Source organism: Diabrotica undecimpunctata, chromosome 2, assembly GCF_040954645.1.
Source record: "Diabrotica undecimpunctata isolate CICGRU chromosome 2, icDiaUnde3, whole genome shotgun sequence".
In the NCBI taxonomy this organism is placed as follows: Eukaryota; Metazoa; Arthropoda; class Insecta; order Coleoptera; family Chrysomelidae; genus Diabrotica; species Diabrotica undecimpunctata.
In genome coordinates, this window is record NC_092804.1 from 134821496 (window position 1) to 134844326 (window position 22831).

The 22831-nt window shown below is 33.2% G+C and overlaps 1 protein-coding gene across 2 annotated transcripts in view; it reads right to left on the reverse strand.

Annotated features, from left to right (window-relative positions):
- LOC140434915 (homeobox protein orthopedia-like) overlaps positions 1 to 22831 on the reverse strand; it is a 228139-nt gene that overhangs the window by 18578 nt on the left and 186730 nt on the right. The window lies entirely within an intron of this gene.

The following is a 22831-nucleotide window of genomic DNA, read 5'->3' on the forward strand; positions in this document are numbered from 1 at the left end:
CATTTTCGACAGTCATAATCAACATATACAGTTCACAGTTGAGGAAGAGGTGGAAGATTCTCTACCATTCTTTGACATGAGAATTGTAAGAACTACAGATGTATTGAAAACCATATGGTTTAGAAAACCTATGTGTAGCAATAAATTTATAAGCTATTACTCACACCATCCAAACAAGATGAAAATGAACATTAGAACAAGATTAAAAGAACGCGTCTTAAGGCTTTCACGTCCAGATTATTTACAGGAAGTTCTTCAATTGTTGAAAACTAGTTTAATTGAGAACACTTATTCTCCAGATATGCTGCATAGGATGCTTTTTTCTAATACTGATAATATAAATAACTTAACATCATTTTATTTTCATTCATTACCCTATATACCATCATTAACACCTAAATTAATACAAATACTTAAGGTTATTGACAATATAAAAATAGCAATATAGATCATCAAAACTATTTTATCTTTATTTTCTAAAACTTTTTTTTTATTGGCTTTGGCTTAAAACCTTTAGCCACGTAATTACACATAAATTAGTATTCATTCATACAGGATTGTACAAGGAGGACACTTTTCACGCTCAGGGATTCATCAGAGCGGCTTGATTGTAACAAGACATAAACCACGGTTAGGTAGGTGGGCAACATATATGGTAAACATACAAAGGAAATGTTCACGCATGTTTAATTTAATTTTTACAAGAAATATCATAATTATTTTAAAGATTTTTATATTGTCTTCACTTAATAGAAGATTTACGTTTAATGGTGTACTTAGACCCTCTTTTATCAATTCTTTTAGCAGCCACGTGCTTGTATTACGATGTAGTGGGCAGTTGAAGAATATGTGATTTAAATCAGCTATACTAGTTCCACACTCACATCGGTCTGTTGGGAGAACTCCTATTTTGTGTAGATGTTTCGGAAAACATCCATAATCTACTTTTAATCCTAAGACAGTTGACACTGTGTTTCTGCTTAGTGTGACATCTTTGTAAAATTGTTTTACATCTACTGTTGGTTGTAATTTGTATAAGTTAGTGCCCCTGCTTTCACCAAACTAAATCAATTGTCTGTTCCATTTAAATTTAGTATGTTGTTTGATATAGGCAAGTAGGTCACATGTGTTAAATTTTTCTATCACCATATGTGGGTGCTGTAATGGATTTTTAGCTATAGAATCAGCAATAGTATTGCCAACAATATCTGAGTGTCCCTTAACCCATAGAAATTTAGTACAATATGGATCTGATAGTTTTAGTAACTGTTGAGAAATTTTTAATATGAATATATTGCTATTTATTGTGAATTTAAAGTTTTGCAAGCAGTGTAATACTGACAGTGAATCACTGCATATGACAATTTGTTCCACTGGTTTTCACAGCACAATTCAAGGGCTTTGTATATAGCACATGCTTCAGCAGAAAAAATGCTGGATTGATTATTTAAAATAAATGATTTTTTAATCTTCATTTTTGGTACAAAGTAAACACTGGTTGTACATGTTAGTGATTTTGACCCGTCTGTATATGTAGATCACAATATGATCGGAATAGCCACTTAAGATTTCTTTAAGAGTAGTGGAGCAAAATTCGTTTTGGTATTTAGGGATAATAATATTTGTAGCTAGAACACTTGTTAGATGTGGTATATCCAACGATTCCCAGATAAGATTACAAGGGGAATTTATTAACTTCAGTTCATTGCAAGTTATAATTGCTCTTGCAAGTGGTGGAGAGTTTTTTTTAATGAAATATGTAGATGTTAAATCAGCTGTATTTAATTCATTAATTATTTTTGCATTATAAGTGCCACGATAATGTTGGTTTAGGAAATATTTGCTTGCCAAATATTCTCTGCGCAATGAGAGTGGGTTTTCAGATGCTAGAGTTAGGGTGGCTTCATTTGGAGTGCTTTTCATCAATCCTAACACAATCCTTAGAGCTTTAAATTGGATTCTATCAAGTTTACGTAAATTGGTTATGCTAGCTGACCCATATACCACACAACAATAATCTATTATAGATCTTATATAGGCTCGATAAAAATTCAATGCAATGTTTTGATCTGTACCCCACGATCTCTTACACACCATTTTATGAAAATTAATACCTTTTTCGCAGCGACCAATTGTATAATTAATATGTTGAGTCCAAAGCAATTTTCTGTCAAGTACGACACCAAGATATCTAAATTCCGAAACAATTGGAATATCATTGCCATGTAAGGTTACAGCGTGATGTTTAATAGGGTGTTTTCTTGAAAAAAATACTGAGGCACATTTTTGGTACGAAATATTGAATCCATTTAACCAAGTCCAATTATCCAAAGTCCAATTATCCAATTATGTCAAAGTTGTACATAATATGTTTGAGTTCAGTAGTGCTTTCACTGTACCTACGTTTTCTTATGTGAGTAGAAGTTTAGTTTTCTAAAACTAAATATCCTATAGATAAATTAGATAAAACAAAAATGTAGTTAGTATACAGCATTGGTTGTACTCAGTGAGAAGGTATGTAGTGTGTATGTTGGTGAGACCGGAAGAAATCTGTCAAATCGTATTATTTCCCACAAAAGTGATTGTAGAATAAAAAAACCATCTTGTGCTTTAGTTTTAACATGTAATTGACAAAGACCAAAATTTTAATGTGCCATTTTATAACTTTATAAAATGTCTCAGTTTTGCATTTTTTGCAATAAACTTTTATGTGAATATAAAACAGTTGGGGTTAATCGTGGAAAACCAAATTTAATCGAAACTTGTGTCGCGAGAGGTGATAAGTTTACTGAGTATTTAAAAACTCAAAAATCAGTTACAATAAACTCAAATTGCAAAAATCATACATCCGGAAAACTTCAATCGCTGCAGTGAAAAGACAACGTGAGAAGGAACAGGCTAGTACTTCTAACTAATCTACCTCGTACTAGAATGCAAGTAAGTGAATAAAATTTTTGTTTTAAAACATACTGCTTATTCTTTATTTTGTGGCTATGAAGCCGATGAAGAAACTGAAAAAGAAAGCACAGCATCTTCGAAAAAAAAAACGTGTAACATGACTACACTAAAGTTCAAAGAATCCCTGTTAAAATGAGCTAAATATCGTTCTGATGATGTTTCAAAGGCTGTTCTTGAACGTACTAATTTTGAGTATAATTTAGTCGCTGCTGATGAACAAATCTTTCTTAAAACCTAATACTGGTGGTAAAATTGGCCTTCCACAAGATGAAACTGTAATCTCTGCGATTGAGAAAATTTTTCAATTCATAAAAACGAGTGATGATTGCCAGTTTTGTTTGGATGAATTAAGGAATGTTTGTCGAGATGTAGCTTTAGATGACACAACTATAAAAATACGAATAAAATTAAAGTATGACAATAGAATTATTATTACTTATAGAAAAGCCTGGAAAATTAACATTTATTTATTTTACTGACAATTACCAAGATATTTTAAGTCAAGTCTGGTCTAATAAAAACACATGAATGAAAACGACAAGCGGTTAAAAACTTTGAAAGCAGTGGCAGCAATTGTTCCTAAAGATATTCAATCATGCATTTTCGATAATACTATGTACCCAACACCAAGTAGAATGTTCGAGGATATAAATAACGATATTCCCAAATCATTGTTCAATTTTTTGAAACAAGTCTTTAGAATATTAGCCACTGCATGATGACTGCTGTTCGGCCTAGAACCTTTAAATCTAAACTACAGCTTTGTGTTTCAGTTTTGTTCATCGACGATTTAGTTTGGAAACGTCTCATAAAAATGTTCTCGTCTTTCTCGCGCATCTTACAGTGAAGCAATCAACTATGAATCAGCAGCAGTTTTCAGTCGCCCACCAAATATTTTATCACCAGAAACAGGCACATTCATTCAATACGTTGTACACTAAGCTGACATTAATGTAAATACTTTGGATGGTAATAATACGCTTCATATAATGTGTATTATCCAAATTGTGACTCTCAAACAATCAGCACTACAAGAAGAGCCGATGCTAGGAGTGACTGAAGATCTTTAAGCAAAATATTGTGCAGCAAAGGCTCATGTACCTATACAGATTAATCAAAACACTGGCGTGGTTGGGTATAGTAAAAGAACCGTGTACCAATTGCCTAAGGTCTGTCTTGCTTAAATGTCCAGTTGAGTACAATAAAGAAAGATTCCTGTAATTTTAACGAACAGACCAATGACTCACCCACATTTGAACAATTTATGGACAACCAGTAAGAGGAAGAAGAAGAAATCGAAGAAGATTTGACTGTTGAAGTAGACTTTCAGGAGTATGTATCTGATTAAAATATCTAAAAAACTCAAAACAATAGTTAACCTAATAATCAATAGCAATATCAATAATAAGGTAATATCTAGAACTTTACGGGTATTGTTTCCATAAATTATCCTAAAATTATCATGAATGTTAGTGAAGTAGGCCTACAAGGAAAACCACGGTAAAAAAACGCGCCGAGTACACTACCTCACAGGTGGCGTGTGCAGTGTACATATCATTTATAATGTGACTCTTTGAATCGTGATATCTCAGGAATGGTAACTGTTAGGAAAAAAATCATAAAAATCATTTCTGTAAAGAATTTTAGAATCTACAACTTTGGTTTAAGGTTTTTTTTTTAAACCTACCGTTTTCGAGAAAAATTCAAAAAACGTTAAATTTTGACCTTTGACCTTTACTTACTTTATTTGTAAAGGTAAACCCAAGCCCTCCACCAATATTTGGCTTTCCGGAAATTTTTGTAATTTAAATGTCTGTATTGACCGGAGTATGATGAATATTATATTGAAGATATATAAAAACTTTATTCGAAAAAGAACTCCGAACTAGAAAGGTAATGAGTGAAAGATTACCATTCTATGGTTTATAACTTCGTCACAAATGCCAGTCAACTTTGACCTTTTGGATTTTAGGAACCACTGCCCGTAATTCAACATTTTTTAAAGTAAAGCTTCTATAATGGCGTTGTGTTACTTTTTTCCCTATAGTAAAATGCTGAAGGACGCGTCCCGGAACTAGCGCCACAATATGGCGTCGTCATGGGAAGCGTCATAAAATAGCGGCTCTATTCGCTCCGTGCGTGACTGACGCGACACCTACCGCCTTCATCTGACAGTTTTGGACCTACCAATTTTCAGGTTAAACATATGACATATGTTTGACATTGTTAAATACATGCGAATTGACAATTATTAATAATTACCTTTTTAATTATATTTTTTTAGTTTATGTACAAAATAAATGTAGTATTAAAAACTGAGTTTCTCAAAATTCATCATAATATATCTTTTCAACCACAAACGGAAAAGAAAGGGGAAAATCTAGTACTGACAAATCAAGTTTTTCACGTGAAAGCGCATATATATATTTAAAAACAGTAATAGTAAAAGTTATAATATAAAAGCTAAAGTCATCAGGCACTCTGCAGTTAGCCTGAAGTCTTATAAAATATCGTTTAAGGTAAATTATTTAAATTTTTTTCTATTTCAATTGCATAAAAATGAAGTTATGTGATATTTACTTTTTCATATTAATAGCACGGATCCATCTTTTTCTTTTCTCTAATTTATATGTAATCTTTGGGAACCCATAAAAACTACACTTACTATTTTTGCTATTATTAGCACAATTAAATACGCAATATGTATTTGCACACATTTTTGATAAAATTTATGCGTAAAAAGGTAGGGCCAATTTTGTCATATTTTGCCGCTACGCACGCTGACATCGTTTCAAAGTACCCCTACCATGGTCACACACGGAGCGAATACATCGATCACTACTCTCGATCAATTCGTTTTTAGTCATCATATTTTTACTCTAAACATGTTTAAATTAATAACTGCATAAAAAGTAAGTAATAAAATATGGACATTAAATAAGAAGTAAAAAAATTTAAAAATATCTGTCACTAAAAGATACGATTCGTAACGATTGTCCAAATTTAAAGGTCATAAATGTAATGGGAATAATAACATTAATGAGCATAATGAACATTGAATCATTTGTTAAAATTTTGATGATATTTCTTGTTTTAAAATAATTTTGTATACATTTAATTATTATTTTTAAACATATTATTTAGTTTATATAATATTTAAATTTACTATCAAATAATATTTATTTTTATTTTAGAATTAATTTAATATCTCGTTTGAATTTCACAGGTATGTCAGAAGTAAACAACATATGCTTTGTTAATACGTTAGGGCGCAACCATAATAATTTATTGAATTTGTTTAAAATATAACAAAACATTTTAAAAATTTTAAAAATAAAGGAAACACAGTATGAAGTTTCACGCTCGTCTATTGTGCAGCATACAGTTCCACTTTTTTTTGAAGAAACGTATTTTCGATTCTTTTTCAAGGCCCTTTTCTGAATTTAATTTAAACTAATATTTACCCAGATAAATATTATTAATATTTGTTTATAGGCCTAAAAATTGTTTATAATTTTAAAAAATTCATGATATTGATAAATAATCCGATTTTAATTTTATAAAGTGAATTGGATATATAAAGTGCTCCTTTATATGCAAAACAATTGGCAAACTTCAATATGGTTTAGTTATGCTGTGCAAGATTTTAAAGAATGTCAATTTAAAAAAAAAATTAGATTAAAAAATTATCACGCGAAAGTTATTGAATCATTTTTTATGAAATTTGATGGACTGTTTTATTAGAATATACATATTTTCTAAGCGAGTTACGAAGGTCCTAAGTGCAATCCCAAGTGGCTGAAATATATTGAATAAAAACAGGCTTGTTTCCCCCCTTATGTTGTATTTATTACCATTTTGTATATATATATATATATATATATATATATATATATATATACAAGGATTTCCACAGTTTTCACTGTATTCCTTCACTCAACCGTTTTCTCCAATTTTTCCTGTTTAGCCAGTCTCCTTCCTGTAGGTTTCTTCTACTCATTGCTTCGTCCACCTCATCTCTGAAAGATCTTCGGGGTCTGCCTCTCTTTCTTCTTCCTATCGGGCTCCACTCTGTTATTCTATTTATCCACCGATTTTGGTCTGCTCTTCTGACATGTCCGTACCAGGTTAACCTCTTCTGTTCGATGTAGTCTATTATGTCGGAGTTCATGCCCATTCTCCTCTTAATCTCCATGTTATTTATCCTATCTCTTCTTGTTACTCTGCAGCTTCTCCTTAGAAATTCCATCTCTGTTGCTCTTATTTTGTTTTTGGTTTTCTTATTTATTGTCCAATTTTCACACCCATAAGTGAGGATACTTCTTGTCATGGTATTATATATTTTTTTCTTTGTTTTCATGCTGATGTTCTTATCCCATAGTACCGGGTTCAATTTTCGTATGCAGTCTCTTGTTTGTCCTAGTCTATTTTTTATATCTTCCTCCGTTGTTCCTTTGTTTGATATTATGAAACCTAAATACTTATACTTGTCTGTTTCTTTGATTTGTTTACCTTCGTCTATTTCCAGCTGTTTTATTTCTGTATTCTCCGTTGTTAGGTATTCAGTTTTCTTTAGGTTTATTTCCATCCCATTCTTTGTATATTCCTGCTCCAGTTTTCTCATCATAAAACTGAGGTCATCCTCGTCTTGTGCGATCACTATTTGGTCGTCGGCAAAACTTAGCGTATATAGATATTCGTTTCTTACTGGTATACCCATTCCTTCGCACTTTCTTTTCCATGGTTTCAGGGTTTTTTCCAGGAATATTTTGAACAGGGTGGGGGATGTGGAGCAACCCTGTAGTAGTCCCTTTGTCGTCTTAAATGGACTGCATATTCTATTGCCCGTTTTGATAGCTACTTCGTTATTCTTGTAGAGTGCTTTTACCGCGTTTATTAATCTTCGTGGAACTTCGATGTTTTCCATTGCTTCCCATAGCTTGGTTCTAGGTATTGAGTCATATGCCTTCTTAAGATCAACAAAAGCCAGATGGACGGATCTATTTTTGGCCATTCTTTTTTCTATTAGTTGTTCGACCGTGTAAATGTGATCTAAGCATGCTTTCCCCGCTGTGAAACCTGCCTGGTCTTCTCCGATTTTATCTTGTACATATATTTCTAATTTTTGCTTTATGGTCTTTCCATACAGTCTGCCTATAGACGATATAATGCTGATTCCCCGATAGTTTTCGCAGTTTTTTCTATTTCCTTTCTTGTATATTGATGTCATATATGCTTGGGTCCATTCTGCCGGTAAGTCTTCTCCATTCAGTGCTCTCTCAAACATTTTATGTATCATACGGAATAACTTTTCCGATCCGTTTTTTATCAATTCATTTGGTATTCCGCCGGGACCTTCTGCTTTTTTGTTCTTTAGAGTTTTGATCGTTCTTTTTACCTCTGCTAGGCTTAATTCGATTTCGTCATGTGTGTAGATTTCTATTCCGTCTATTTCTGATTGTTTGAATTCGGGGCGGTCTTCGGTTAGCAATTTTTTATAGTATTCTTGCCATTCGTTTTCTTTGATTTGACCGATCTTGACCATTTTGTAGCAAATAATAAATAAAACATTTTTAACCCGTCGGAACTTATAGGAAATTCAATTGAATCGGTTATTTCGAAAAGGCCACAATTACCTTCGCAATTTAGTTCAGAATATCCTTTAAGCTTTATTACACGTGAAAACGCCACATCTTTGCTGTTCGTTACTATTAATTGTGACAGGCGTATTTCTCTGTTTATTTGAAATACGCCACTTCTCCGGAGATGTGGCGTTTTCGAAACAAACTGCGCGCGCCGGACATGTGATTTAGTGGTTACGGTCGCGGACCTTCCTAGTTTCCTAGACCAGTTGACGATTATCTTTAGTACGATTAGGTTCCATTTTGTATTGTTTATACACAAATGAGTAGCTCTGATAGTGAAACCAGTGTAATTATTGAAAATAAACAAAGGAAAAGAAATAAAGGTATTATTAATCGGGCCCTGTATAAAAGTGAAGTTATTAAGACGGTTAAAGCTAAGGGCCAAGCCCATATTAATCACGTGGGGAAAAAGTTATGGCGCGAAAAACTGGAATCGACTGTACTTGATGATTACGTCAGGTCCACGACATTATGAATTATCACTACAACATGTGCGTTGTGGCTTACATGAATAAAATTCTGTGTTATTTAGAGTAGAGTGCTTTAAGAGTGCGCGGTCAATAAGAGTGAGCACTCGTCGATTTTCGGAGTGCGTCGTCGACAGGAACAAAGTTTTAGTTCGTACCGATTAAGCGAAGTGTTTTTAAAATCCATAGGAATGGTGGAAAGTACGTTAAGAAAAAGGCTAAAAAGAACAACTTAAGCTAAAAAGCTGGAAAGATACGACATTACTTTAACAGCAAAAATAGAAGAAAAGTTATGGAACTATATAAAAACAATAGACAACATGTTTTATGGGTTAACTTCTAGAGCTCTAAGAAGTCTAGCGTTTGAGTTCGCTGAAATAAATAAATTACACCATCGTTATGATAGAACTTCAAAAATGGCAGGCAAGGGCTGGCTAAAAATCTCTCGAAGTTAATGAATACATATAAATTCCCGCCACATGAAATTTACAATATGGATGAATCGGAATTTTCCACTGTCCCAAACACGTCTCCTAAAGTTTTCTCTACAAAAGGAAAAAGGTGTGTCAATAAAATATCTAGTGGACAATATATTCCTGACACATTTATATATCCACGTAAAAGAATGAAAACAGAACTTTTGGATAAAGCTCCACCATTATCAGTTGGAATGATATCCGACAGTAGTGTTATCAATCAGGACCTATTTGTTGATTATGCTACACATTTTAGAGATCACGCTAAGCCGACAAAGGAACAACCAGTCCTATTGATAATGGATAATCACACTTCCCATTGTTCCATTGCAGCAATTGATTTTTTTCGACAATATAACAATATCGCATTAACACTTCCTCCTCATAGTAGTCACCGTGTGTAGCCACTTGCCAGATGTTTTTTTAGTCCGCTAAAAAAGTTTTATTTCAACGAATGTGAAAAATGGCTGACGAACCATCCAGGACGGTCAATTACGGTTTACCAAATTGCTTCACTATTTGCTCCTGCATAATTTAAAGCTTCTACTATAACGAATGCAATTGAAGGTTTTAAAGTGACGGGGATATGTCCCTTTAATAATGGCATATTTGCTGACGCTGACTTCATGGCCACTTATGTTACAGAACGGGAAGAACCTGCTACAGCTGCAGTAACTACTAAACTAGAATCGTTTAACTTACAATCAGGAGCCGCTAAAAACTCTACGTCTGAAATCGATATTCAATCACATCAAATGTCTGAATCAGCCTCTGAAAATACTCCCAATGTTCTTGGCAGTCCAACTATTGTTCTTGAAAATTCCACTACTAAGGAAAGTATTCATGTTAATGAAAGAGATGCCATAATCAGCGAAATACCTACATCTGAACCCGATTGAACGAGAAGGATTTTACAGATCAAAAACAATACCCCTCAGCTTACAGATCTGGTTTCCAACTCATCTGCAATAACTGTGGAAGAAAAAATTGATATAGCTCCAGAAACAAAAACTTTGTTTTTGTTTTATAAAATAAATTTATAAACAAATACATGTCATCATGGCATGTATTTGTCTTTTTAAAGACGAATTACATGTTATGATCCTTTCTGACGGATATTCTCAAGTTAAAGTAGATTTCATGTAATCGAATGAACTATCTTACAATAAAGTCCTCCCAGGAACGCAACTCAACAATATTGGCAATATCATTTTAAAGTCGTCTACTTTAAAATGTATAAGGTATGTCTGAATTGTCAATATAGATGAGTCAGATAAAATTAAATTATTAGAAGAATTTTTCACTAAGTAACAAAAAACAAAATTTGTTTAATTTACTAATGTTTGTATTTTGAGAACGATTTCCGAAGTGGAAATTGAAACGTCAATAAACGTATTTTAACCTTTAATTGTGGCTTATTTCCATTTAAATATAAATTAGAAACAAAAACATTTAATTTATCAAACACTCCTGTAACATCATCAAGTTTTATTAAATTAACATCAATTGTGGTTAGGTCCAGAAATCGCAGAAGCAAAAAGCAAGAAATTATCACCAGCTCTCTATATAAGGACCAACTAATTGAAGAAAATGAGAAAAAAAAAGCCGCAATACAAACTCAAACTGGATGTTAACGATAATCTACCACCACGGCAAGCGCTTCTGGGAGGGAGTTTAAAAAGGAAATCACATGTGAACCTCAGACCGGCAGAGAAGATACAAAAAAATGAAAAAGCTGTTTTCACAAAGGCAAAAACAATGCCTCATAAGAAAATTTGGAGCTGTCCAGGGTGCAACGAAACATTTAAAACCCTTAAACAGAAGACTGGATTAAGTGCATATCATGTTCTGAATAGTGGCATAAAAAGTGCAGTGCCTACGCAGGTTTTGGATCTTATAAATGTGACCCATGTCCATAAAATTAGTTAGCAATCTTACAATCCCAAATGCGTACTTTTAAAAAGCGGTATTGTTCTGAAGCTATTTTCTTGTGGCATTTTAAATTAGTTACTATTTAAATGGGAATAAGCCTTATTTTAAGGTTAAAATACGTTACAAAGGCCAAATTGAAAATACCAAAATCCTTAATCAACCATTGCTCCCCTCTCTTAGTCAACAACTTAGTACAGCACACTCACAAATAAAATTTCAGGCTTTTATGTACCGAATTTAATACAACCAAAATATATTTTGTTCAGGGTGCTAGATGCTTTAAGCATGAAGGACCTCTATTATCTCTCATTTGTTGATTAACTCATTTATTTTCCTTTAACCCCCTCTTCTTTATTCTTTAGTCATTTCCTTTACTTTTATTCTTATCAAGTCTCTGAGGAGCTCAGCCTTTTCAATTTTAAATTAATTTCATATGTTATAACTTTAATTCCTTCAGCCGGAAGATTTTTAATCCCTTTTCTCAATCTATTGGACTCACTTATATTAACTTTTTTACCATACGAGCAGTATTAAACAATTTCATTTAAATACGAAGTCTTACATTAGCTACAAATATATACTATTCAATTTTCCTTGTCCTAGATGTGAGCAACATAAAAGGACAATTCCATATATTTAAGCTAATTTGTCACAAATTACACTTTTTAGACCACACTCCATACGACAAAGAGTAACATAAGCTGCCTAATGCATACGTCATTCTCTTAAATATGACCTTTAACAACATCAGTAATTTTACATCTTTTATATCCAATATTAAATAATCAAAAAAAATTTTAAATCCCAACACCTGTATTGCTGTTATCATTTTAACATCATCAAAGTTTTGAATCTTTTGGCTGTAGTAATGCTATGTTTAACTAATATTGTTTCATGGTACATTGACATTTTGTTTTTGACACCGTTCATGGGTATCTTGTCAATCAGTTACCAGCTGAAATCCGTTTGAAGAGGTTAACTCTCCGGACACTGGAACTCACTTAAAGCATGGGTGTATGTTACCTGAAGTAAAATTTAATTAAAATATTAAACATCAAATAATATTATCAACATCATGTACAATCTTTGGTAACATAATATATTTTAAAGGGTTTTTACCCAAATATTTTGGTGGCTCAGGCATGGTAACCTGTAAGTATAGCCATTTTGCTTTTTTAACCTTATTCAAAATTTTAAACCACGTTTGCTTTAATTAAATGGTTTATACTTATTTTAGGTATTTTAACCTGATGATGGAACTGTTGTTCCGAAAACGTTCGTATTTTTAATGTAGCCCTTTTAAGGGTTTTTATAAAATATACCCATATACAAAGATTAACCTCTTTTTTTAATAATGTTTAGTTAGTAAATTATAATTGATTGTGTTGTTTATGTATCAACAGGCTTAAATAAAAATAAATTTACTTTCAACGCAATTGGTTTGGATTTTACACTTGATTAAACCTTAAGTGCGCATTCTTGAAGCACTCTACCCTACATATGAAGCTCGGTTTTGCCTCTACCATGATACAAGAAGAGTGAGAGTTTAGAGGGGTCCTGGGTAACAAGAGAGACTCAAGCATGTACATAAAGTGGTCCCCAAGTTATGATGTGAACTAAAATAATTTTTCATCATCGAACTGTTTCCGTTTTTGTGGAAGAAACTTTGAATTATTATCAATATATTGCTCGTATTTTAGAACATGTTGTTCTTTTATTTGCCACTTCTGCAGGTCCTAATTTGCTTTACATGCAGGATAATGCAAGGCCATATACTGCAGCAACAGTAGGATATTGGTTTTATAATGAGCATATTACACTTTTACCGTAGCCATCACAATCACCAGAGCTTATTCCCATCGAGGATGTATAACATATATTTTAGGGACTGATTGCTCCTTATCTGTCCAATGTTCATACTAGACAAGGTATTCAAGATATTCATATGGAGAAATGGATTGCTATTGCCTTAAAATAAAATTGAAAATTTAATTTTAACCATGCCAGAGCCGTTTTAAGCTGTAATTAATGCTACTGTGCTACTGTAAGCATGTCACTTTTTAAAATTTAATTAAAATATATGTATATATAAGAAAAGAACTTTGTGTTCTTTAGGCATTCTTGATGTGCATAAAATACCCTCCTAAATTTTAATAAATACATTTTAATATAGGGTAAATCGAGGAAAGACGGCGCAGGAGGTTAGATGGCGCGGTACGCATAAAACGAGATGTACTGTAATGACAAACGTAGTTTACCTTGCTCCGGCATTGGAAAATGATTACGTGCTTAAAGCGTGTTTAAATTATCGAAAAAGGTTTACTATTTTTCCGAAAAATTTGTTTATTGTTTGTGAAGGGTACAACAATTGTTATCAAAGATTTTGCATCCAAGATTTGTGGTAATTTTTTTCATATTTTTGGATATATTAAGTATATAAATATGTGAGGAAACCTTAAATTATAATTCTAACCTAAAAATTCCTAGACATGTGTAAATTGAAAGTAGTTATTCAATGCGCCATCTCCCCTCATATAAATAAGATAGATGGCTCACGTATTGAGAGGAGAGATGGTGCACTTGCAAGGAGAGGATTATTTGATATAATAATAGTTTTTTGTATAAAAATTCAGTAATGTTTTATTGTTTTATTCATAGAAATCTTTTATTTCAGAAATGCCTACAAAATACATAAGAAAGGGTAATTCTTGTCGAGGTCAATAGACTGAGCAACAATTAACAGAGGCAGTTAATGCAGTAAGTACTAAACAAATGAAAGTGAATAAAGCTGCACGTGAATATAATATTCCAGCTTCTACATTACGTAGAAGAATATCAAACAATGATTGTAAAAAGCGTACTTTGGGACCATCTCCAACATTGGGATTGGTAGAACGCAAAATTGTAACCCATGTTAAGAAGCTGTAACAACGAGGCTTTTCTCCGACTAGAAAAGATGTACGTTCCATGGCATTCAAGTAAGCTGAACGCATGGGAATCCCACATAAGTTTAACAAGATTACTGAAAAAGCTGGATATCCTTGGTTAACATTATTTCTTTCGCGAAATCCAGATTTGTCCGTAAGAAAAGCCGAAGAGGTGTCTCTTGCTCGTTTTAATGGAATGTGCCGTAAAGATGTTAAACAATACTTCATACTTTTGGAGTCTATTTTTATTGTACTTGATCTATTAGATAAACCTGGCTATATTTATAACATGGATGAGACTGGACTACAGCTAAATAATAAACCAGGATATGTTTTAGCCATAAAGGGTTAAAAAAACGTAGCAGCCATCACATCTGGTGAGAAAGGCGAAACAATAACAATAATAGCATGCTGCAATGCAGAAGGTACATTTATACCTCCTGCATGTATTTTTAAGGGAAAAAATAAAAAGAAAGAGTTTGAAGACGGAATGCCTCCAGGGTCAGTGGTTTACATGTCTGAAAAATCGGCTTATATAAACAGTTCTATTTTCTTGGCCTGGTTACGAGACCAATTTTCGCATTGCAGCGATCCTGACATTCTTGAATATGCGGAACAAAATGGCATAACCCTATTTTGTCTACCTAGCCACACGACACAGTTCTTGCAACCTCTTGACAGAGCGCTTATTAAATCATTATAATTAAATTACCAATTTGCTTGCAATTCGTTCATGAAGAATAACCCAGAAAGAAAAATAACTCGGCTTCAATTTGGGAAATTACTGAAATTTGCTTGGGGAAAGTCTGCTACGGTTAGTAACTCCGCTTAGTATCCGCTTTTGAATCGACTGGAATTGTACCTTTGGATTCTTCTGTAATTCCCGACGATGCTTTTTTGTCTTTGGAGGACAATGTACCGAAGGAAAAAGAAATTAACCCTCACCATTCAAGGCCTGAATTACAACCTAAAGCTGGTTATAGCAACTGGAGAGATTATCAGCTTGATAAAAGGGTTGAACTAGATTTGTTACAGAGTACAGAAACTATAAGCAAAAATCACTCTGAAATTACTCCAGGAAAATTGCTTGATGAAATCTCACCTCTACCAAATAAACGTGGAGTAGCTGCGGTCAGAAAGAGAAGCAAACAGCTAGCAGAGATTCTTACTTCCAAAGAAACCATTGCTAGAAAGAAAAAAAAGAGAGAAAAGAAAGAAGAGAAAGAAAAGCAAGCTAAGGCTTTGAAAAAAGTGAAAGTTTTAAAAACAAATGAAAAGATTATTTCTAAAGGCAAAGAAAACAAAACCAAATAAAACAAAATAAACACAAACAAAATCAAACTAGTTTCAGAATCTTCTGATAATGAGTCAATAACAATAAGTCTCAAAGATGATTCAGATATGGATGATGCAGATTCAGATGCAGAATGTTGTGCAGGATGTTTAGAAATATATTCACAAACTTCCCAATCGGACGACTGGCTTCAATGTATGCATTGCAAGAAATGGTTTCACGAATCTTGTAGCAAATACATTAATTTCTGCGACCTTTGTGGCAAACTTATTTGTTCAACAAGAAGTACCTAACTAGTTATGTAACATAAAAATGAGTTATATGTAACGTAAAAATGAGTTATCTTAATTTTTTATAATACGCCATCTCACCTTCTTCATAGAGCCAACTCTCCTCCGTTATGTGGGTGAGATGTTTTTTTTCATACTTATATTTTTTAACATAAACAAATATATTTAAGTTTTATTTGTATTTCATAACTGAAACTAGTATCAATAAACTATAATCATTATATGAAGTTTTATTTTACTTCCAAATTTCAAAAACTTTCAAAAATACATCCATTCTAAAAAAAGTGGGCCATTTCTCCTCGAATTACCCTATAATAACAAACGAAGGAAAAGAATTTCTGCGTATCGTTTAACGTATTTTAGTATATAATATCTACTATTAAGAAACTCTTTGGCGTTAAAGGAGTAATTAAAAAAAAGCTACGCATAAGTTTCTCTCTCAAAAACACATTTGCAAGAATACAAATGCGTCATAATATCTTATTTTTCAAAAAAATTTGTACTGCCACTGAAAGCACACATCATACTTTACATATTGACCAAACTTAAACAAAACCTACAGCATTTACTTTTGACACCTCCATTCGAAAATAACATATTGGTGTAGTATTCCACGGCCACGCCGTTGGGTTGGTCATTACTACGGATCGGCGGGGTGGGCGGGGGCTGCCACAAAACATACAATTAGCAGTGATTAGAAGCGTTCTGGTTGCCAACTACCGAAATACGCGTCAATTATTATAATTACTTAAACACACATATTCTAACGTTAACCTGTTTGGAATGATGTTCTTTCATGACTGCAAGTAGTGTACTTAATATTTACTTATTGGATGTTCAGGAAAAATATTCATGAATGCTCTTATTAGTAAATTACTATGATAAATAAGACTGCCAAGTGAAAAGTGCCATTATATGATCCAGATAATTATGACTAAAGACAGGATTATATGACAGAAAGATCAAAATAAACACAAAATATTGCAAAAAATTAAAAAAATATTTCTGAAATGGACAAGGTTAAAAAAGTTGCTGTAGTTGAAAAGTAAGCAATGATATAAATCTGAATAAAACACATTAACATATTTTTTTTAGTTGCCAAAGTTAATATTGTTCTGAAGCTATTTTCTTGTGGCATTTTAAAGTAATTACTACTTATTTGGGAATAAGCCACAATTAAAGGTTAAAGTACGTTTATTGACGTTTCAATTTCCACTTCGGAAATCGTTCTCAAAATACAAACATTAGTAAATTAAACAAAATTTGTTTTTTTGTTACTTAGTGAAAAATTCTTCTAATAATTTAATTTTATCTGACTCATCTATATTGACAATTCAGACATACATTATACATTTTAAAGTAGACGACTTTAAAATAATATTGCCAATATTGTTGAGTTGCGTTCCTGGGACGACTTTACTTATAAGATAGTTCATTCGATTACATGAAATCAACTTTAACTTGAGAATATCCGTCAGAAAAGATAATAGCATGTAATTCGTCTTTAAAATGACATACACATGCCACGATGACAGTAAAATTCTCCTGTTAGTGATTCCATAGTAAATTATGAGGGAAAAACCAGGAAAAAAACCTCATAATACTATCCCGACATGGTAAGTATTTGGTCGTGCATTTAATTTACCTTCAATAAACACCAAATTCTGATTTTATATGTTTATTATTTAAAAAACATAAATGATGTATCCATATATATATGTCAGTAACATATAGAGGATACATCATTTCATCATCATTAGTGCTACAGCCCTATAAAAGAGCCTCGACCTTCCCAAGTCTATTACGCCAGTCAGTTCTATCCATTGCCAACTGTTGCCAGTTTGCTGCGCCTATTTGTCTACCATCCTCATCTACACCATCCCTCCATCTGAGTTTTAGTCTACCCCTACTTCTACTTCCCACAGGTTGTGACATAAGGATTCTTCTAGGACGATTGTTCTGCTGTGATCTTGCCAGATGTCCTGCCCATCTTAGTCTTCCTATTTTTATAAAGGATACGACCTCTTTACCACCAAATATATGTTTATATCTGTGATATATCTCCATTTAAATAGTAATTATTGCAAATGTTAATAAGAAAGATAATTTCAAAATTAAATTTAAAATTATCTTTTTTATTCGTAGTAAAATCGGGGATTATGGAGTACAATTTATGTATATTTATGGAATTATTTTGAAAAGTTTTGAAATAAATATAAATAAAAAATGGTAAAGATGTGGCCAAAAGGTTTATTTTACCGAATTATTGTAACAAACTTAAAAAATACATGCATAAAAATATATTTTGTTACTTTGAAAAAAAAAAACTGTTTTGTTTACCGAAAAAATAGTCATAGAATACTATGTAATATTCTTCTAGCGACAAACATCGCAAATATAGCAATTGCGTTCGGCATCAGCGCATAACTTGTGTACCCAGAGCTCGCATCTTCGGCACTGTACCCACATTTCCCCCCTTAAATCAGCCGTAAAACGCACTGAACAGAAAAGACATTCTGCATCGTCTTTTGGGTTACTGTTCATATTCGGGAATTCTTCCTCATCAGTCAAGTCATTTAGGGGTGGGATACTTTCATTTAAATCTTTTGAAGATGTGTTATCTTCTACCAGTTCCTATCTCGCTTTTTTCCTAACACAACTTAACTTTCTGCCACAACATCCATTTTGCTTCTACCAGGTTTTACATCGTCAGTTGGCTTTTTCTTTCCGTCGATCCGTCGAACTCAACCTTTCTTTTAATTTTATTTATTTTTTTTTAATTTTCTATACGATTGACTCTTCCAGTTTATTTTTGTTTGGGGTTGTAGTCAAAATTTTGGCTGTTCCCGATTTTCGCCCTGTTGTGCCTTGATGTTTTTTAAGAACAGGAATGGGAAGTATCATCATCATCAATTAGCCAATCGCGTCCACTGCTAGACATATGCCTCCCTCAGTTCTTTCTTTCCAGTTTCCCGCTACACGTTTTATATCATCGGTCCATCTAGTCGGTGGTCGTCCTCGGCTTCTTTTATAGTTTCTGGGCCTTCATTCCATAATACGTCTTGTCCACCATCCATCTTGTGTTCTGGTTAAGTGCCCTGCCCAGTTCCACTTAAGCGTCGTGGTTCTTTCGATGACGTCTTGAACTTCTGATCTTTGCCTGATTTTTTGCTTTTTTATGTGGTCTTGAAGGCTCACGTTCAGCATTGCACGTTCCATGGCTCGTTGTGCAACTCTGAGTTTATTCGCAGATTTTTGCGTGAGTGTTAAAGTCTCTGCTCCATAAGTTTGTACATGCAAAACAAATTGGTTATAAACCTTTCGCTTGAGACACATGGGAATTGGACTTTTTAGAATATGGCTTAATTTGCCAAATGCTGCCCATGTCAGGCCTATTCGCCTCTGTATTTCATGTGTTTGATTGTCTTTGTTTATTTTGATCTCATGTCCCAGATATTTGTAAGTGTCTGTTTATTATATGGTATTATTTTATGTAGTTATATTTTCACTTATTACGAGTTTTCTTAAAGTTAATTTTTAATCCTGCTCTTTCAGACAGACTTTTAAGCGAATGTATCATAGAGACTGTATCTTGTAAGTTATCTGCAATGAATACAACATCATTTGCAACCCTTAGATGATTTAATCTATCTTCATCTATATTGATGTCTTGCCACTGAGTGTTCTTAAATATTGACTCCAGAGCTGCCGTGAACAATTTTGGTGAAATATTATCTCCTTGTCTAACTCCTCGATCTAAGCTGAATTTTTCTGTGTCTTCGTGTAGTCGTATACTTGATGTAGCGTTCTCGTAGATGTTTTTGATTAGTGTCATGTACCTGTAATCTATTCAGCTTTGATTTAGGGATTCTAGTACTGTTTCAAACTCTACAGAATCTTAAGCCTTCTCGCAATCGACAAATGCAAGAACCAGTGGTATTTTGTACTCGATGCACTTTTCTATTAAGATCTTTATGGTATGCAAATGGTGATTTGTCCCATATCCTGCCCTGAAGCCTGCCTCTTCCTTAGGCTGATAGAAATCAAGTGTAGGTGTTAGTCTCTTAGTTAAGATTTTCATAAAGAGTTTGTACCTATGTGTCAAGAGTCTGGTAGGTCTATAATTTTTTAATTTAGTCATATCGCCTTTTTCTGTAATAAGACTATCACTGCATTGTTTCATTCTTTTGGAATAGTGCCCGCATGTAAGCATTTATTAAACAGTTCGCTTACCGATTTTAATAGAATTTCTCCTCCTGCTTTTATTGCCTCAATAACGAGTCCATCATCACCAGGCGATCAATGGTTCTTCATTTCCTTTAAAGCTGCTCTTACTTCTGACACAGTAATTGGTAAAAGTATTTCCGATCCCTGATTTATGAGAGTCTTTACTCGTGTCGAGAAATTGTCTTGTGGTTTTTGGCTGGTATAGAGGTCTTTATAAAACTCTTTGGTTATTTTCAGAATGTTTTGTTTATCTGTTGTTGCCTTTATCTCTCAGCTTGTATGTTTCTTTTTTACTTTGTCTGAGTTTTCTTTACATTATCTTTAAACCTTTGTTCTCTTCTACTGTTTAAGTAATTACATTAGTATTATATCTTCTTACATCTTTTCTAATTTCTGCTGAAATTTCGTCGTGTTTCCATGAGAGCTTTTGTATCTTTGCTAATCTTTTCACTTTTGGTGTCATTTTTATTGCAAAATTTGAGTTGTACGTTTAAAACCGAGTCTGTTATTAATTTATCGTGATCGTCGATACTTAGAGGTTTGGGATTATTACTCTGTAAAGTTTCGGCTATATTTTTTATCTATGCTTCTGGCTGGTTTGGTGAATTCCAAACTATGCGTTTTCAACTGTTTATCATCTTTGCTCTTTTTTTTTTGTAGGTTTATTATTACTCTAGCTCTTACTGGTCTGTGGTCGCTTCCTACTGATAGTTTATTGAGTACTGTGACATCTTGAATAATTTGCTTTTTGTCTGTTATTATATAATCATATTCGCTCTTAGTTCTTCCGTCTGGACTAGCCCATGTCCATTTTCTATTCCGTTTCTTCTTAAAAAAGGTGTTCATTGGATACAGTTTGTGTTGCAGTAGAAAGTTGGTAAGCATTTCGCCTCTTTCGTTTTTTACTCCGATTCCAAAATCTCCGATTGCCACTTCTTGTTCGTCCTTTTTCCTTCCAAGTTTCCCGTTAAAATCTCCCATAATCAGATGGGAAGTATGTATTGCGGTAAAACTGGTTGTCCATTTGCCCCCTCATTGATATCTTCCTGGTCACGAGGCGGGTTGATCTATACTTCGTTCAATTTAAAGATACGCTCGAAGTAAATAGTTTTAGACACGTGATCGGTGGGTGTGTCGTGGTGTCGCAGCTTGTCAGTGGCTAGCACTTAATTTCCAACCAATGACAAGTTGCGACGGCATGACACACCCACCGATCAAGTGTCTGACACTGTTTACCTCGAGCTTATCTTGAAATTGAACGAAGTATAGCTTTTATGTCCAATGGGTGCTTCTTCATTCTTGTGCGCTTCCACTAGATCAGAAAAATTCGAATAAAATACTGGAGTCCGTTTACTAGAAAGATGCTCGTTCGTCGAAATCCATTAACTGCCCGTTCGCCAGTTTGGATCTTCAAGCAGGTCACTAATGTCAAATACTAGACTGCATTTCATTTCAGTTGAACTTCAACAAGTGTTCCTGATGATGAGTTGAATGACTCGAAACACGTGTAGAGCAATGGTGGAGGTCTAATTCAAATGAAATGCAATCTTTTACTTTAATTTAAATGTATTTTCTCTACGTAAAGAGTGAAAAAGAGAGAATTTTTCAAGGGTGAATCGTATATGCATGTCAAAGTAAAAGGATACTAGCGTCGTTCAAAAGCCTCTAGTAAGAGGCTTTGAATTTGCGGTTCACCTCATTTGCTGTCAAAGAGAGGTCTCTCGACTTCTTGTTACTATATATATATATATATATATATATATATATATATATATATATATATATATATATATATATATATATATATATATATATATATAATATATATATATAATATATATATATATATATATATATATATATATATATATACAGACACTAGTTAATATTTTCAGCTTTTTTGGAAGTAGAACTAATTTTTTAATATTGTCTCATATAATCATAGAATAGGTAAAGTTTGTTTAGCAGAAAATTTTTGACTTCAATTAGTGCGGTCGTAAATATTATTAAATTTATCTGACTTGACCCATTGTTAAGACCTTGTACCTTAGGTAAACCATTGTTACCTGAAACCGGGCCTTTTATACTATTATCGGTTAACCCAGGATGTTTATAGTCGATACTAATTGAAGTCAACCATTTACTGCTAAACAAACTTTAATTTATGTTTGTTTATATACAGGCCAAATAACAATACTAACGTCTTCTATAAATCCTACATAAGTTACTAATTTTTAAGAGCTAAATAAGTTTCAACCAATTCTGTTTCAAATGATTAAATGTATTTTTAAAATTCACTTAACAACGAAAACAATACGCTATTGTGTATGCAGTAAACGTTCAGAGTCTTCTTCTTCTTTCTCTTTATAAGCAATTCTCCTTGTTCATTGGCGGATTAATACCTCTATGGAAGGTTGTCACTCCATCTTTTGCGCGGTCGTCCGATACTTCTTCTGCCTATTGGTGACTTATCTCTTGCTATTTAGACGACACGAGTATCCTCCATTCTGCTGATGTGGTTATTCCATTCTTTTCTTTTATTTTGTGTCCATTAATTTACACAATGTACGTTACATTTTTATCTAATGTCTTCACTTCTCTTTCGATCTCTCAGC